The sequence below is a fragment of the Onychomys torridus genome, chromosome 2 (genome assembly GCF_903995425.1).
Source record: "Onychomys torridus chromosome 2, mOncTor1.1, whole genome shotgun sequence".
NCBI classification, from domain to species: domain Eukaryota; kingdom Metazoa; phylum Chordata; class Mammalia; order Rodentia; family Cricetidae; genus Onychomys; species Onychomys torridus.
Window position 1 is genome coordinate 21,613,656 of NC_050444.1, and position 18,527 is coordinate 21,632,182.

At 39.7% G+C, this 18,527-nt stretch overlaps 1 protein-coding gene across 1 annotated transcript in view; it reads left to right on the top strand.

Annotated features, from left to right (window-relative positions):
- The first annotated feature begins 765 nt into the window (after positions 1–765).
- The window catches only part of LOC118578098 (zinc finger protein 431-like), a 146,569-nt gene continuing 128,807 nt past the window's right edge, over positions 766–18,527 (top strand). Inside the window, exon 1 of the mRNA XM_036178752.1 lies at positions 766–918. The gene's annotated coding sequence lies outside the window, so the exon portion shown is untranslated. The remainder of the gene's footprint in view (positions 919–18,527) is intronic.

Genomic DNA, 18,527 nt, shown 5'->3' on the forward strand with positions numbered 1-18,527 from the left:
TTCTAATAAATCTACTTTCTACATACATGGAGAGATAGATTTATACAAGTCCTGCTCATGCAGAGAACCTTAAACAATGCAGCCATGATTTTATTTTTCACTGCCCCCTGAGGAAGATATGCTGGCATACAATATTGCTAATTAAGGCATTCTTGCTAGCTCCATTATTCTCTAAGTATTCAACTTGTCATGAAGACTACTCTGTTTATTATTATTTATTTGTCAAGTGTTTGCCCTTAATTCCAGAAGAAAACTTCAACAGCAATGGAGCCATCATCCATCTTCTGGTGAGAGACAGATTTATCATTATATTTTTCATCTGGTTCCTGCATTTCTCTCCTGGTTCTTTGCAGTGTCTGTGACTAACAGGTAAAATGTATCACCTGACCTCAGCCAGAAACCACAGAACAAACATCTCCTTTGGTGTCCTTAAATCCCTCTTCATAATTGTTAATATTCTAGGCACCCTTCCACCAGTGGGCCAGGGAATCAGGGCACTCCACTGAGTAAAATGGCTGTGCAAGCTACTTGCATTGAGTCCAGGAGGAAGAATGGGAAGTGCCTATGGAACTCAGGAAGACAGCAGGTTCAGCAATTGGAGCCAAGGGCAAGTGCTATTGAAATGCAAATCTCTGCAGTCTGGGTCTCTGGTGGAAGGTAGGGTCAGGATCCAGTGTGCTGTGTCTTTAAGCACACTGTAACCTTAAGGGAGGTGCTCTTGTCACTCACACCTCATTAGCCAATCAGCGCCCCGCAGGCCGAACTGCTAGTCAGAAGCTGTGCAGGGCCCTTCCGGGATCCAGGTTGCAGGACTGGCTTTGCAGAGAAGCTGGCGCCTTTGTTTTCATTTGCTGTTCTGCGGATTCTGCTACAGGGAGCTGTGAGGAGGCCATGGGTGAACATGGAGGCCACGACATGGTGAGCTAGGGGCTGCTTTCCCCAGATGGGGAAGAGAGGATGAGGAGGTATGGGAGCCGGTGTGCCAGGCAGGTCCTCCCAGGGGCTGGGTGAGAATCTTCAGCCAAATTCCCTTTCCGGTGAATTCCCATGCAGTCCGTGCAACTCCTTGGACCCAGGCACAGGTCTCTGAATAACTTTGCTCTGTGGCTACATCTGTGCAAAACATTGGGAGCAGGGAGCTGTGTTTAGAAACATATTTATAGTCAACAACAACATGCTTTTGGTGCATCCATGGCAGGCAGATTGCCAAACTTTGAGAGGTCCAGTTTCCCCAGAACCTTCTCGAGGTTCAGCACTTTGCATTTAAGATTTACATGCAAGATCCATTTATAGTTAACTTTGTGGAGGTTGTAAAAGGCATCTCTTGTGTTGAGTAGCACTCCACTACTGTGATGTGGAAGAGTAGAATTGGTGATACAAAGGACTTACTGAAGAATGAAAGCACCCCCATTTCAAGCAAGCCCCTTACCACAGCTTGAAAGAGGCCTGAGTTTCAAAATTCTCAGAGCTGCTGACATAGGTCCTAGGACAAAGTCAGGATGTTTGAAGGACTATCTGGTAACTATTGATTAATCACAGAATGTCCCAATACCTGAGGTAATCAATAAAGTTTGACAAACAAACTTTGTAGTTAAAACTACAAAGTAAGATAACACAGAATTTCTGAAAAGCCCCTAAAACTTGAGGCAATCAGAATTGTACCTGTACTAGAACCCCTAAATGATGTAACCTTGTGGTTTTTACCTTTAAAACCTGAGCTTGCAGAGGGGCGGGCACCTCTTCCAGCCTCTGTTGGTTGGACGGCTTGACTAGGGCCTTGCCATGTGGCTTGAACTGCTTCAACAAACCTTGCTTTTGCATTTCGGTGAGTTTGTGTCTCTGGTGGTCTCTTGGTGGGGGTGGGCTGGGTCTCACACCGAGGGCACAACACTTACCGATGCTTAGAAGATAGTAAGTCTCACAAAGTAGGGTTAAGCTGAGGGATGGCTGCCTCTGAAACACCCCAAAGATAAGTATATGCTAAACAGGCCTGTTAGAGTTAAGAATGCTAGGATACACATTTTTTTTTTTTCACCATAAGTGTCCAGGCATTTGGCTCCAAACTATTACAAAGGAGACACCCTGATTTACAACCAGCCACTAGGCCCATCCCTGTCTCAAAGAATAGGCCTCTAACAAGCAGCTTGAGGAGGTCACAATATAACATAAGGCCTGCTGTGCCTTAAAGTTCCAGTTTTCTTTCTTGAGAAAAGGATAGTTCTGAGAGATAGGCAATACGACACCAGGTCACAACTATATAAAAAGTAAAATACTATTGTGTTAAGGACTGGTCTGTTCAAGCAAGGCTTTCATTTAGGCTCTTAGGCTAGGAAGATGAACATTTTTGGAAGAGCTAGTAACAGCCTGGGGCCTAGACCTTCAGAGCTTTGCCTGAGACCTTGATGTATTGAGAATAAAACAGAGCTCCTTCTCTAAAACCTGGACTGCAGAGCTGGTGATGGTCTGGGGCCAGGGCCTTCCCACCACATGGAGCTGTGATTATAAGTCATAAGGCCTCTGTAGGCTTAGTAATGTTCTTGAGATACCCTGTGTCCCCTGTGTGCATTGTTTGATTGGCATCCTCATGAGTTTGTCCCATTGTATGATAGTTTCATCTGACTTTATGGAATTTTTTCATTTCCTTCCATTCCCCCCTGGAAGTAGTATACAAGAAGGTGTTCTTCTTAAGAAGCTTCCTTTTGCTTGTGCAAAAACCTCCTCACCCCAGCTTTTATCTTTTCTACCTTCTACTTTTCCTATCTTTTTCTTTCCCTGACACCTGCAGCCTAGGACCCTGTCACTGAAGAATGATCTGCTCTTTCAGGAAACTGGTGTACTTCATAAATAATTCTGGTAACATCTTTTCTGTATAAGGCCTCCATCTGCCTAAGTGGCTAGACTTACACTCTCCTGTCCTGATTTACATTGTTCAAAGTGTAACCTGGAGTGTGAACCTAAAAGACACTTAAGGATGATAGCATATGTGGAATTCAAAATCTATCTAGACTGGCTCTTCTTTGAGCATTAGACAGAGATACGTGTATGTTCTCATTAAAGAGAGTTTTCTTTATTAATCTCATAAATGTGTAGAGTGATATTTCCTGGGAAGGCATACTAATTCTAAAACAGCTGCATTTCCAGCCTTGTAGAAAAATGTTTCTGAGACAAGCTATCTTCCATTGACTCAGGTGGCTTTGATTTCAGATGGTTGCATGCCATGGCAATAACCTTGTTGTCCTCTATATTGCACCTGCAAAGTTCTTAAATTAAATGACTGTATCACCTCAGCAGTTTAAAATTATTCATTTGAGTCATGTAGTAAACTGTCCATTGCAGTTACAGGAAAAGGATTTTCATGTGGAGCATGGCTTCTTCCTTCACACCAGAACAGGAGGAATGGTTTATTGTGTACAGTGCAGGGGGAAACAGAGTAGACAGACAGTCACCATTATGAAAAAGGAGCTGATTGTGGCAAGAGGAGTTAATTTCCCAGCATGTATTAATTCATGTCATGTGAAGGAAGACAGACCAGATTGATGGGTGTACAATTTGAGGAAGTTCCCTTGAGGCAATAAATATTGAATTTCCAATTAGGGAACTCTCCTGTGCAGGTAAGTTCAGTCCTGCTTGACAAATTTAAGTCAGCTTAGAGGTTTGAGAAACTGGACATTGACTGTAACTCAGTGTGTCAGGTTACAGATCTCAGCAGCCAATATGTACATACGGAAGATCAATCAATCTCTTATTAATGCCTTCCTTCTAGTACAGAAGGGTCTGCCCTTTTTCAAATTCAATATAGCTAAGGTCTTTATTCTTAAAAATATATCATTTTTCTCATTTAAAAAAGTCACTTTGATTCATATTTTTTAATATTTTTTTAATGAGGGCATTATCTCCATTTGTTTCTATTCTCCCATGTTTCTTGTTCATTACCAATTTTATTCCTTTTTTTCTCAAGTGCTACTGATTTATTTACTTCTGTTTAGAGTAATATCTCCTGTAGCACAGCCTTGCCTGGAGCTATGAAGTTGAGAATTGCTTTGAACACCTTACCCTGCCTCTACTGCGCAGTGCTGGGAAGACAGTCCTGCAATTCCTTCCAGGCTTAGCCTTGACTCATCAGTGAGAAGGATAAGAGACCAGTGAATGAGTGTCCTCCAATTTCTCTGATTTATATTGGGCAATTACAAATGTAGATGGACCCATGCAAGAATTGAGTTCACTGACCAACATAGAAAGTGATGTAGTCACTTGGGCAGGAAGGATGGTAAGAGCTTTCTTGCTTTGGAAATAGTTGATATTAGCAATGTGAAGTCAGGTAATCAATTTTATTTTTGTTTTTGTTTTTTCTTTTTTTCCGGAGCTGAGGACTGAACCCAGGGCCTTGTGCTTGCTAGGCAAGCGCTCTGCCATTGAGCTAAATCCCCAACCCTGGTAATCAATTTTAGATGTTCCATAATTTTCCTGACTGGTCATTTCTTGAGATCTACAGACCATGACAATCAAGAATCTGAGTAAGGGGCTGCAGCACCTTATCGTGTATCCAAATTACTGCAGTTACACTGCTTCAACCAAAATAGAGACTCTTTGTAAAAAGCTGTGGCCCTGCCCTAACAGGACTGCTATTTTCCAGTTTGAAGATGTACAGGCTGAGAGAAAAGGTGTGAGTAATCCTTGGTGTGCTCTCATACATGTCCTTAGTCTCTGGAGAACATGGCCCTAAAGCCTGTTTCAACTTTTCAAAATTATTATTTAAGATGAAAAATATATCATATCCCCAGTCTCATTCCTGCCTCTCAGCCCTACCAAGACCCTTCATTGGTTTCTAATTCATGGCCTCTCTTTTGCTTTAACAAGTCAGTGTTTGTGTGTTACCTATATTTAGCTGCAGAACTTCCTAGCTAAGAAGCAAAGGGTTGGCTATACTGGACATTGAATGTGTTATTGAATGCGCACACAAAGAACCCTGTGTCTTGGGCAAGGAACTGGAAATGCTCTGGGAGAGTCGAAGAATGTCTACTAAAATTCAAACTTTCTTGACTAGGCCTCTGTCTGCTGAGCTGGAAGGGTGGGAAGGCCTGTGCTGGCTGAGTCATTTAATCTCTGCTCACCCAGTAGGGGAGGTTCTAATATTCTGAGGCCCAGCTGGATGGTCCTAGCTAATGAGGAACTCTGGCAAAGCTTAGCAATAGGAGTTCTAGCTTGCAGGTTCTTTCCAGAATTCTTCTCTGATTTGCTGTAGGAAGTTGTAAGGAGGACCACAAACCATGCCATGTGGGCTGTTTAGAGGTCTGCTGCACTATCATTTATGCTGGGACTTGGACCATTATCCAGATTGTGGTTCTGTTGTTGATGTGGTTGGTGACCTGGGCAGTGGCCTTTGTCCTCCAAGTCTCCCTGTGTGGGATTTCCTGGGTAGGTGGAGGCTCTGCAGCCTTAGCAGGGGATGACATGTTGTTTGTAATATCACTGTCAATAGTGCACATGAAAGCACTCTTGTGGGGTGTGGTTGGAAAACTGAAGTTCTGGTTCTTAGAAGTTCTGAATATTTCCCTCTACATTCAGGTTTGTCTTATAAATGTTATAAATAGTTTAGGAACTGATATAAGGAGCTTATGTGGATCATCCTTCAGCAACACATGGTTAGAATTTTTTTAACTTTCTGCTACCACTAGCTACCATAGTGTGATTCAGTGAAGTTCAGTTTCAGAGGACAGAGGGGGTTTCTGATCTGCAGAGATCCCTTATGTGTCCATGGTATTTTGCAGGTAGATGGGGCAGATTCCACATATTGTGGCAGGAAGCAGATTTTAAATTATTATTCTGTTGTTTTGGGATTAGATATCATTGTGGCTGGGTTTACCTGAATCTGCAAGGAGCCGTAAAGTATTGCAGAGCCATAGCAAGAGATCACCTCCATTTTTCAGAGAGAACTTTAGAACATGAAGCTTCTGTCTTTTGAAGAAATATCAGTAGCTGCAGAGTGAGAAACAACAGGTTGATGGTCACTTAGAGTTAATTTTGTGGAAGTTTTGAAGTCTGTGTTTAATTAATTCTATACACATAGAATCATAGGGAGCTGGGTAACATTTGTCAAGATCACACTTTTTCTGGCTAGTTTCCTTTGGTCTTTTGATTAAAAGTTGAGTATATTTTCTAGCCTTTTTCTTGGCCTTTTCTCTTCATCCCCTTTATTCTTTCACAAAGATTGTACATATTCTTGATTGTTATAGCTTTGTAGTAAGTACAGAAGTCATATCGTGTTAATTTGTGTACTATTTTTCTGAATCCCATTGAGCATTCTGAGTGTTTCCACTGTGAATGATGCTTTGTAATCATCTTTCCTGTTATAAACTGTTGGGCATTGTCATTGGATTGTATTCACTATATGGCGCAAATTGACCATATACTGCATCTTATATTGATGCATCATGTTCCCAAGGATCATTTATTTACTTCTTAATTATTTAGGTTTTGTTGTTCTGTGAAGGACTTTCGGTTTATTGGATAAAAAATGTTATGTGTCTTGGTAGCGGGGTCAGTACATATTCTTCTTGGGGAAGACCTGAGTTCAGATACCAACACTCAAGTTGGGAGGCTCATAACTATCTACTATTCTAGACCTAGTGGATCTGACATCCTCTTCTTTTGTGTGTCACCTGTATACATATAGAAGATATTCTCTCTCATGCACAAACATATACAAAAAGCATAGCAGTAAACTTGTTTTTGAAAGTGCTTGTGACATAAAGCTATTAGAGCAAAACAAATTGCTTTAGGTATACACTGATTTTTTTACAAAAGTATGTTATCTTGCATTTTGTTTTAATAAGTTTTCATCTCCTCACTCCAATGCAGAATTATAGGCAATCATTAATCATAGAAAACAAAATGGTGTCTATGTGATCCTAGCAGGTATCCTTTTCTTTATCATAAGAGAATGAGGCCGGGCAGTGGTGGTGCACGCCTGTAATCTCAGCACTTGGGAGGCAGAGGCAGGTGGATCTCTGTGAGTTCAAGGCCAGCCTAGGCTACCAAGTGAGTTCCAGAAAAGGCGCAAAGCTACACAGGGAAACCCTGTCTCAAAGAGAGAGAGAGAGAGAGAGAGAGAGAGAGAGAGAGAGAGAGAGAGAGAGAGAGAGAGAGAGAGAAAGAATGAGATCCTTTTAGTAGTCAAAACTCTTTTCTACAAAGTTAAAACATCAGAGGCTTCAAGTGAATCTCTCCAATTTTGGTGGAATAACCTCCTTTCCCAACCAGTTTTCTATGATTGGCAAAGGAGAGAACTGTGGTGCACAGGATGAGTGGTAGCCTGTGATTTCTTGGAATTTGGTTTTGATTAGAATTTTGTAGCTCTTGTTTAAGGGACCATAATATATATTTGTAGGTCTGTCTTCGTGTCTTGTTTTGTCAGTGGTTTCATCAGTGTTGTTGATTTTATTAATTGTAATCTAATTATATTGTCTATTTTCTGGAAAATGATGGACCTTCACCAATTCAGAAAATTTCTGGTTATGAGTTCCTTGAGTTTTTGTTGGTTTGGGGACTTTCTGTGGATAAACAGTTTTAGTTTTCTCTTCCTTATTTAGAGGCTTGCCTCTTCCCATTTCCTGGCATATCTGTATTTTCCATTTGTTGCTATCTTCATGTTTGCATTTTTTGCTGCTGAAGTGATTAGTATGATTAATACATTGACTTTGAATCTTTAAAGCCTTGTTGTATATTATTGTCTTCATGTCCTAATTAACCTCAACTGTCAACATGACATAGCCTGAAGTCATCTGAGGGAACAGCAGTTGAGGGCCTGCCAAATCAGAATATCTGGTTACTGTGTCTGAGAGAGATTGTGTTCATTATGCTTGATATGGGAAGGCTCTGCCACTGAGTTGGCAATATCTCTAAGGAAGTGGGCCTGGGCTGGATAAGAGAGCTAGCTGAGCAGGAGACAGTGACCAAGTAAGAAAGCCAGTAAACAATGTTTCCTTGTGTTTTGCCTTCAGTTATTAGCTTGAGTTTCTATCCCAAGCTCCCCTAATGAGGAATTGTGACCTAGTGGTATCAACCAAATAAACCTGTTCATTACCTGAGATGCTTTTGGTTAGAGGATTTAATGACAGCAACAGAGAAGAAAGTTGGAAGAAAAAAATGATACCTCATATGTGTTTTTGTTGCTGCAAAGGATGTGGGGATGTTGACTTTTGGAGGAATGTTGAAGATATTAGATGGCACAAGCCATAGAAAGCTGTTCACAGAGTTCAATCAGCTGTTTGTTTGTTTGTTTGTTTGTTTTGGTTTTTCAAGACAAGGTAGTTTTGGTGCCTGTCCTGGATCTCGCTCTGTAGACCAGGCTGGCCTCAAACTCATAGAGATTTGCCTGGCTCTGCCTCCCAAGTGCTGGGATTAAGGCATGTGCCATCACCACCTGGCCATCAGCTGTTCTTGTAGGACCTCAAAGACTGGAATGTTGAGAATAATGGCAGACAGTGGAAGTCAAGGTCATAGGATTTTAGTGGGCAAATAGGCCCTGCAGGGAACCATGGAGTTGGCCTGGCCTACCTGCTTGGAGAGAAGTGTCATAAGTTTATCAGGTTAAAGTCCATGACTCCTGGGGCACAATGTGCCTTCCTGTTCCTGAGAGATCAATGCACCCCACAGGCAGTAGAGCATTCAGGCTGCTTTTCTCTCTGTAAGATCCCTTAATAGTCAAGGAAGCATGGAAGCTTAACAGGACAGTTGGTCTTAGACATTAATGTTGTGTACCCTGTACAGCTTGCAAACTTCCTTTTGTCATGGAAACTACAACTATTGATCCTGGAAATTGCCATTATCTTCTATTTCTGATAAAGGCATAAGACATCTGATTGTTATCAATAAAACAGTCTCAGCCTCATCTTGCTGTGACCCCTTCTAACCAAAGCCTGATTTCCTTCTTTGTGGCCTATCTGGTGACCTTGACCTGTTAAGTAAACACAGACAATTGTAAGACTCCATGAAAATTTAGCTAGAGGTCATTTGTGTGATAGTTTGGTCCCAAATTTTTCTTATTCTCTCCATGCCCCAAGAAAGAGAGTAAGGTAGAGTTAAAAAGTAATGGGCTGATTTCTCAGACAAAATATTGCTTCTATTGGATGATTATTACTGATGACTCATTCAGGTGTACAGTGAAAAAAAGTGGGCTTAGAAAGAAATGAAATGTCTTCATTTTGTAGAGAAAACCAGCAGTAGGTAGTTTCATATGGCTGTTAAGTGGCTAAAAAGAGGCAGGAAATTTTTAAGGAGTTAAGCACCATTATATAGAAGGCCTTTACTCTGCATTAGAAGACTAGGAAGTTGCCCATCCAGCTGAGCATTTAATTTATGGAAGGAGTAAGCAAGGTGAGTTCTAGTCCCAGAAAGCAGTTTCATACAGAACCTGCAGCAACTGTGGTCCAAGCTTGGTAGGGTCCATCAAAACTTGACGGGATCATCTATGTTGTACTGATTCTGGAAGCAAGAAAGATGCACAATTTAAAGGTCATGGATTCTTCTTCTGTGGTCACTTCATCACTATTGTACCCATCCATGTTTGACAGAGCCAGAGCCTCAGTGAGGAGAGTATCAGATTTCATTGTATTTAGCAGTGAAGATGAAGATAGATTGAATTTGAGGCCACAGGATGTTGAGATACTCAAGCTATGAGACATCTGCCAAGGAGAGCTGCATATAGGGATTGGAAGTAGCAAAAGAGAGAGCTGCATGAGAAGTTGAAGTCCTAGAACTATCTGTGCCCTTTGAAAACGAAGCCCACGTGTCTGAGACAGAGCCACAGGATTTGGCATGTGCCCTGCTGAGTTGGAGTCTCGCCTTGGTCCACTCTTCCCTCGTTTGTCTACATTCCTCCCTTCTTTTAGTTTCATTTGTCCTTCTCTCATCCCAGCCTCTGTGTCTCCTCACTGCGCTCCTCTCAGCCCTCCATCTTGTACTCAAAGCCCTCTTCTTCCATTTCCCTTAGAAAAGAGGACATCTCTCATAGGTATCAACTAGACATGCTGTCTTAGTTAGGGTTTCTATTGTTGTGATGAAACACCATGGCCCAAAAGCAAGATGGGGGGAAAAGGATTCATTTGGATTGCACTTCCAGATTGATGTTTACTATTAAAGGAAGTCAGGATGGAAACATGAACAGGGCAGGATCCTGGAGACAGGAGCTGATACAAATGCCATGGAGGAGGAGTGCCGCTTACTGGCTTACTTCAAATGCCTTTCTCAGCTTCCCTTCTGATAGAGCCTAAGACAACCATTACAGGGATGGCACCACTCTCAGTGGGCTGGGCCCTCCTCCATTGTTTAAGAAGTGATAAAATGCCTCACTGATGGATCTCATGGAAGGATTTCCTCAACTTACTTTCCCTCCTCTTTGATATCTCTAACTTGGTGTCAAGTAGACACACAAAACCAGCCTATGCACATGGTATAACAAGTTACAATAAGACTAGGCATAAACAATCATATCAAGGCTGGATAAGGCAACCCGCTTTTAGGAGTTCTATAAAAACACCACAGTATGTTATTATAAAGTATATGTGAAGGACTTAGCACAGACCCCTACAAGGTTCATGATTGCTGCTTCTATCTGTGTGAGCAACCTTAGGTTGTCCAATTCTCTGGGCTGTGTTCTCCTGGTGTCTTTATTCACTCTGGCTAGTATAATTCTTCCTCCTCCTTATCTGTAGGCATTCCTGAGCTCCTCCTAATTCAGTGGTGGTATATGCCTTTAATCCCAGCACTCGGGAGGCAGAGCCTTGTGGATCTCTGAGTTTGAGGCCAGCCTGGTCTCCAAAGTGAGTAACAGAAAAGGTGCAAAGCCACATGGAGAAATCCTGTCTTGAAAAACCAAAATAGTAATAGTAATATTAATAATAATAATAATAATAATAATAATAATAAATAATTTCTCAATGTAAGGGAAAGAGACCATATTTTGATATGGTTTGGTTATTTGACACATTCTTTCTATGTAGCCCTGGCTGTCCTAGAAATTGCCATGTAGACAAGACTGGCCTTGAACTCACAGATATGTCCTCCTGTCTCTGATTCCCAAGTGCTGGGAATAAAGGCTTACACCATCATGCCTGACCTTTGTTTTAGGTTCTTATATGTATACTTGGTGGGCCTGGAGTTGCTGAGTAGAGCAGGTTGGCTTCAAGCTCAGAGTTCTGCTTGCCTCTGGCTCCAGTGCCCTGGGATAAAGTATATGCAATCACACCTGGCTGAGATCTTTTTTATATGACCACTAAATGCCAATGTTGGGTGTGCTTTGAAAAAGTTGAATAACATGTGTGACCAAAATTTTGGGCCAGACTTATTTTGTAAACTGGGCTTTAGTAGGCCAGAGTGGCCTTGAATTCCATATTTACCTGAGGATGGCCTTGTCTTGATGATTTATCTATAAATAAGCCAAGGTCCAGCTTATGATATAACATGTAAAATGTGAAAATATTGCTCTTTTGTTCATACTGCATAGATTTTGATTCAGAGTTGAAGAATAATCTTGTTTTTCATTCAGATCTATGTGATTTCTGTTTGCTTTTTGTCTCTGTTGGCCCAAGTGTACACAAATTAGTTCTAAATCCTCATTTCTAGTCAGCTTTCCTTTTAAAAAGCTTATTTGCTTTTTCAATTATGATTTCTTTACATATTTTAGATTTTCCATTATTCTTGATAATTTTGTTTTGGGAGTGATGAAACCCAGGCAGAACTCATGGTAGGCAGTTGCTCTACTACAGAACTGCTCCCTTCCTTAGAAATACTTCAATGTTTGGAAATACTTTTTCTTTGGTATGGCATCAGTAAATAGATCAAGCCCTTTGCTTAATAAATCTTTTGTATTTTTTTTTGTTCGTCTGTGGGTTTTCTCAGTGTGGGATAATTGTGCTGTTAAATGACTTCATTTCTGAGTTTTTAAGGCATTTTTTTTGTTTCATGTATCATATCTTTGAATAACGACTCAAGCTTTTCTTGTGGATAATATTGAGACTGCATGTATGGAATTGTCTTTCTTTTTGTCACAAAGCCTAATATATGTTTTAGCTAAATTATATTTACCGTTTTAAAATTTTTAATTAATGAATTGATCAATATATTTCAGCTAGTTTTGCTGGGTAGCTTTCCTAGAGTTCATCTATGTAGCCCAGACTGGTCTCACACTTGGTAATACTGCTTCCTTCCAAGAGCTGAGATTATAGGTATATGCCCCGTAAAATTTAATTTATTTTCCAGTTGTTTTTTCCCCTAATATATGTCTAAGTTAATGATTGTGTATTGTAGCAAATGTGCAATCTACTAACAAATGTAGCTTTTGCTTACAAGTAGATAATCATTGGGATGGACATTTCCTATTTGGAAGTTAGGATTTTTGAGTTCAGATTACTTAAATGCAGGATACATATTCAATTCTATGGAAGTGTGGAGATGAGTGTTTATGTTAAGTCAAGTTACAATTACTTTTGTATGACAGTAACGATGTACCAGGAATGTCCAGACAAATATCAAGTAAGGATTAAAGTTTCCTGCAGTCCCAGTGAGTGTTCTTTTAGGCCCCTGAGAACATGTGCTCCTTGCTGGGAAAGCTGTTTTCTGGTTTAAGAAGCGTTCATTTACTTTATGGTGCTAGAGGGTATATCATGTTACAGATGCTTTTCTTCTACCTCGACTCATAACTGACCAAAATCAGTTGAGAAATTCAATGTTATTGACTCACACACATAGGTTTGGATTTGTTAGCCCTACATTAGCCACCCTTTATTATTTGAGAATTTCACACATGAATATAATGTACCTTGATCAAATCCACCCCTTACTTTCTCCTCATCTGTACCCCTTCCTCCTTTTGTTTCCTCTTCTCTACTTCATGGGCTAATTTTAGACTTACTGAGTTCACTTAGTGATTGGGGAGGAAAGAGTTTATCTGGCTTCCAGGTCCAGTTCACAGTCCATCATGCAGGCAAGTCCGTCAGAAACTCAAGGCAGAAGAAGCCTAGAGGCAGGATTTGAAATAGAGACGCTGGAGGAACGCTGCTTCCTGGCTTGTTCTTCCTGGCTTGTTCAGCTTTCTTTCCTTTTTTAATTGAAAATAGATTTCCACACAATAATTTTCATTATGATTTCCCCTTCCCCAACTCCTCCCAGATCTTCCCCTCCCATCCTAATCCACATCCCTTCTTTCTCTCCCTGATTAGAAAACAAACAGTCATCTAGAAATTCTATTTGCTTTATCATATACTGTTGTACCACCTGCTCAGGAATAATGCAGCTCCACAGTGGGCTAGACCTCAGAAGTCATTAATCCAAAAAACCCTGATAGCTGAAGTTCTGCTTCCCAAATATTCCTATCTTGTGTCATGTTGAAGAAAAGCCAAGCAAGACAAGGATCATGACTTTAGAGAAATCATGGGCTGTGTAGTGAGACTCTGTCTAAAAATAAAGACAAATAAAGTACCAAAATATTTAAACAAATAAATAAATAAACCCTCATAATTTATTCATCTTTTAGTATTAATCTATTCAAATAATTTGATCCTCTTTCTAAGACTTTGAAAGAAAGACGTGGTAATGAAAGCACCTAGTTGTTTTTTCCTTTCTTAAGTTTGGCTTTTAACCAGTTTGATGATTTTGTTCAAAGGTATAAAACAGGGAAATTTTGGATGTGGATAGGACTTGATCCAGGTGTCATACACTTTGATCTTTATTTCTGAGGCAAATCTCAGGATGACACTTAAGTAACACCCAAAGTTGTCTTCTGGCCTCCTCATGAACATTGCACCCCATACATACATGTGCATCTTCATATGAATACACATGTAAAATATAAAGAAAAATTAAAGATTAGGAATAGTGTAAGAATTGGAAAAAGTCTAGGAGTTTATTAATGTGACTGATTTTTGTTGCTAAAAGGCAAGTTGAATTTTGTAACTTAAATAGGCTGATTGAAGTCTTAGAGAGGAATAAGATTCAGAAGAGCCATTTCAGTTAAGAGCATTAGTAGGAATGTTTAAGTGTAAATTAGTGGAGCAGAAGTTAGTTAGGAGCGATGTCTATAGAGTACCAGAAAGTGTCCTATCATTAGAGGAATGAAAGAACAAAAGCATACCACCTCTATCGTTAATGTAAACACATATGTTCAATGTTCTACTGTTCACATACACACAGACTCCACAGTGCTTCTGTAGAAGTCAGATGCCAACTATAGGGAATTTGTTTCCTTCTGACATGTGGGTCTTGTGGGTCAGACTAGGTCTTTAGCCTTGGTTGCAATTGTGTTTATTGTCTGAGGTAACTCCTTAGCTCTCTCTCATATGTTTTATTACTTTTATTTATTTGGCAGGATAATTTGCATGTGTGTCTGAGAATCTGACTCAGATGGTCTTGCCTGTCTATCCTTAAAGCATTGAGCATACATAGATTTGCTTTTCTTCCGAGGACTTAATGCAGTCCAGCATAACTTTTATTCAGTTCCACATTGTATACTATGTAGATTGGTTCTGGGTAGTTTTTTTATTTGTGTACTCCCAGGTGTCTTGGTGATCATGTGTAAATAGAAATATCCTCAAATTTTAGAATCAACCTGTTTGGAAATTATTGCTTATGACATAATTTTGGTATTACCTTCTCTAACCACACTGTTGTATAGGTCATTGTGTAGACACTTAAACATTTTTCCATAGTAGGAGTTCCATTTCTTCGTGTTAATTAAAAGCAACAATATTTGTTTGTGGTATGCAGTAACATTAACTGTACCACATTTGCTTCTCACTCTGCTCATAATATCCAAGATCTCTTCTTTTTCAATTAATTAATTAATTATGTGTACAGTGTTCTGCCTGTATGTGTCCCTGCAGGCCAGAAGAGGGCACCAGATCTCATTACAGATGGTTGTGAGCCACCACGTGGTTGCTGGGAATTGAACTCAGGACTTCTGGAAGAGCAGTTGGTGTTCGTAACCACTGAGCCATCTCTCCAGCCCCAAGATCTCTTCTTGGACAATGCGCATTTTAATGTTTGGTCATTACATACTTAGAGCAATTACAGTATACTGTACATATAATATATTAATAGCAGGGGTTTTTTTGTTTTGGTTTTTTTGTTTGTTTGTTTTTAACCTTACTAGCCTCTTGGTACTATTTTTAGAGGTACATTTTGTTGATGCTTTGTATTTTGTTTGTTTGTTTGTTTGTTTTTGAGACAGGGTTTCTCTGTATAGCTTTGCGCCTTTTCCTGGAACTCACTTGGTAGCCCAGGCTGGCCTTGAACTCACAGAGATCCCCCTGGCTCTGCCTCCCAAGTGCTGGGATTAAAGACGTGCACCACCACTGCCCGGCAATGCTTTGTATTTTTATAATAAAGTGTAAGCAAATTGTAAAAAGTAGTGATTATGCAGTGATATTAATATCAAAGTATATACCTTTATACTTATATTTATATATTTTTAACAGAGTCTATGCCTGGATCATGTGGGTGAGAACAGACTACTTGAACTAAGAATAAAATACAATTCTGGATTTTAGTCTGTCCTTGAAGATATTTAGGGGACTTGGAAGGATAGATACATATTATCCATTGATCTAGGCATTGTGAGTTCTAGGCCAGCTGGAGCTTTCTAATGAGATCCTGTCTCAAACAACAAAGCAAAATTATATTCAACTATACTTATGAAAGTGTGTGCACGCGTGCTATACTAAAACATGTCATACCATCATACTCACTCTGTAGACCAATCTGGTTGGACTTCAAGGAGATCTGCTACATTCCTTTCTGAGAATGACATGACAGTGGCTGGTGCTGCCACCTGAAATGACCTTGGAGATACTGTCCTGAACGACCTGTGCTCTTTGTTATTCAGTTTTATTCTTCTATTACAGAGTGTGTGTGTGTGTGTGTATGTGTGTGTGTGTGTGTGTGTTTGTGCAGCACAAGCCTTCCTAAAATTGATGGTAGTGTACCTGCCTCTGTCTCTAGTGTGTTACTATTACTGACTTGTAGACCCATTTCTGGCTCAAGTGGGCTCTTCTAAAACTATTAGTGCGATTTTAAAAATGTTCAGACAAAAATAGCAGTTCTGTGGAAAGATAAGAGTTAGAGACACAGTCCCATGCTAGATGTTTGTAGAGACCCCTGCTGAGGTTAAGTTGGGATCCTTCAATGACTTTCGAAAAGAAATTCAGGATGAGTCAATACAGATCAGAGTTGGAATTTTGTTTTGAGACGGGGTCTCTATGTATTTCTACCTGTCCTTGAACTCAGAATGTAGACAAGGTAAGCCTTAAACTCCCAGAATTCTGCCTGCTTCTGCCTCCCAAGTATTGGAATAAAAGGCATGTGCCACATCAACTTGCAATAATATTATTTAGTTACTTATGACTGTCGGTATGTGTGTGCTCATTTATGTGTAGATAGGTGTGTGTATTTGTCGTGATGTGGGTGTTAACATTAGAGTACAACTTTAGGTGTTGGTCCTTTCCCTTCAGCATGTTTGAGAAAGGGTTGCTGGTTTAGTGTCATGTGAAAATAGGCTTTTAGGATTTCTTCTGTCTGCCTTTTATTTTGCCTTAAAAGCACTGGATTATAAGCCTGAACAATTGCAACTGGCTTTATAGTGCAGAAGTAAAGGGGTCATTGCAAGGTGAGTGCTTGATCTATTAAATCATTTTCTCTGCCCTAAAATTTATTAAGTAGAGATTTTTGGAGTGAGTTTGTTTTGAATCACAGTCTCACTTTCTAACCATGTCTGGCCTGGAACTCACTATGTAGTAGATAGGTTAGGCCTGGAACTGTAGAGATCCACCTGCCTCTGCCTCATGTGACCACAACTGGCTAATAAGAGATATTTATCATGGATTTCACACAGATAGTAGTATAAAGAAAGGACTTTAGAAACATGTGGTCTTTTGAGGGAGAGCTACACTTAAGAATTGATACAAAGTTATGTTAGCATTTTATTAATTCAATTCAAGTGACAGATCTTTACAGTGATAAAGGACGTTACCCCACAGCATTTCCACTTTTTTTTTTGTCTAGTTAAAGAGGAAGGTTTTAAATAAAACAAAAACAGTTATTAAGTAAGTATTACAGTAACAATATATAATCCATTTGCATTGATAAAATTAGAGACTATTAATTATCTTGGTGAGTCTAAAGTTTTGTATCTAATTTACTTTCTAATAGAAAAGGAAAACTGTAACTATTTAGTTTGCAATTCCATCAAAGAACTCAAAAGGATATAATATTATATAAGTAAACAGGAAGTGCATTGTAAGCAATTTCTAAAAATCGAGAAATGACAGAGACATCTGGTGCCTATATTTGGGACCCAAAGTCCCTCACCAACGTTGGGACATCCATCTTCAACCTACAGGCTTAGAGTCTCTGGCATATTTTTCAATGCAATAGGAAATTTAAAGGACTGTTCTGCCTAATGGCAAAGTTCATCAGTTGCTTTCTTTCTTTTTTTTTTTTTTTTTTTGAGCTGAGGATCGAACCCAGGGCCTTGCACTTGCTAGGCATGTGCTCTAGCACTGAGCTAAATCCCTAACTGCTTTCTTTTGTGTACTGCAGAATGTCTGGCAGTTTCTTCTGTGAAGCAGGAACCTGAAGGACTATCTCACATTGATTTGGCAAAGTTCATTGGTCACTTTCTATGGGTCCTGCATGTCTAGTTTATATAATGTATTGTCAAGCAGTCCAGGCAAGGGCCGTTTCTTGCCCAAATAGCCAGTTTTGCCAAGAAGAAAATAAACTGCATATGGAATGTCTTCAATGTCCATCTTCCTCTTTGAAGTAAATTGGTGCTGTCAGGAGCAGATGTGTTTCACTGTCCAGAAAAGTCTAAGTTCTTAAATTATTTTAAATACTATATTCTGTAGGTCTTTGAAGTGTTTGAAGATTGCATATCTATCTGAAATATATCTCTGTATATCTAGAAAACTTAAGTAACATGAGTATAAGTTTGGTTATCATACCCAGTGCTGGGATTAAAGGCGTGTGCCACCATCATCTGGCTCCCTCTTTTCTTTAGAAAGAGATTGCATTTATAATCAACCTTCTTTAAATAAAATAAACATTCATAAACAATATTTTGGGAATTTGGGTGTATCTTTTCATACTACTTCTTGCCGATGTTGGACTGGTAATCTGAGAACCTGAGAACCTTTAAAATTATGGTTAAATCTTGGCTGTAGTAGTCTGTGATGCTGCATCATGTCAGCCAGTTGCCTTGAAGTAGTTTTGAATGTTGGCTCATTTGGCTCATCTTTCCTATTGGAAACCTCTCAGGAGTCTTCCTTGATAGAACCATATTAACCTGGAATTAACTAGCTTCTCATCTTCTGTGGAAATTAAAGCAGAATCTCTTTTCCCAAGCAACGTATTCTTAGACCCAAATTTTGAAGCCAAGATAACCTTTACAAATATATATGTTGGTTTAATTGCACAGTCCCCATAATCAAATCTCTCTCTCTCTAGTTAAAAATCCCAAAGACAACAAAATAATATAC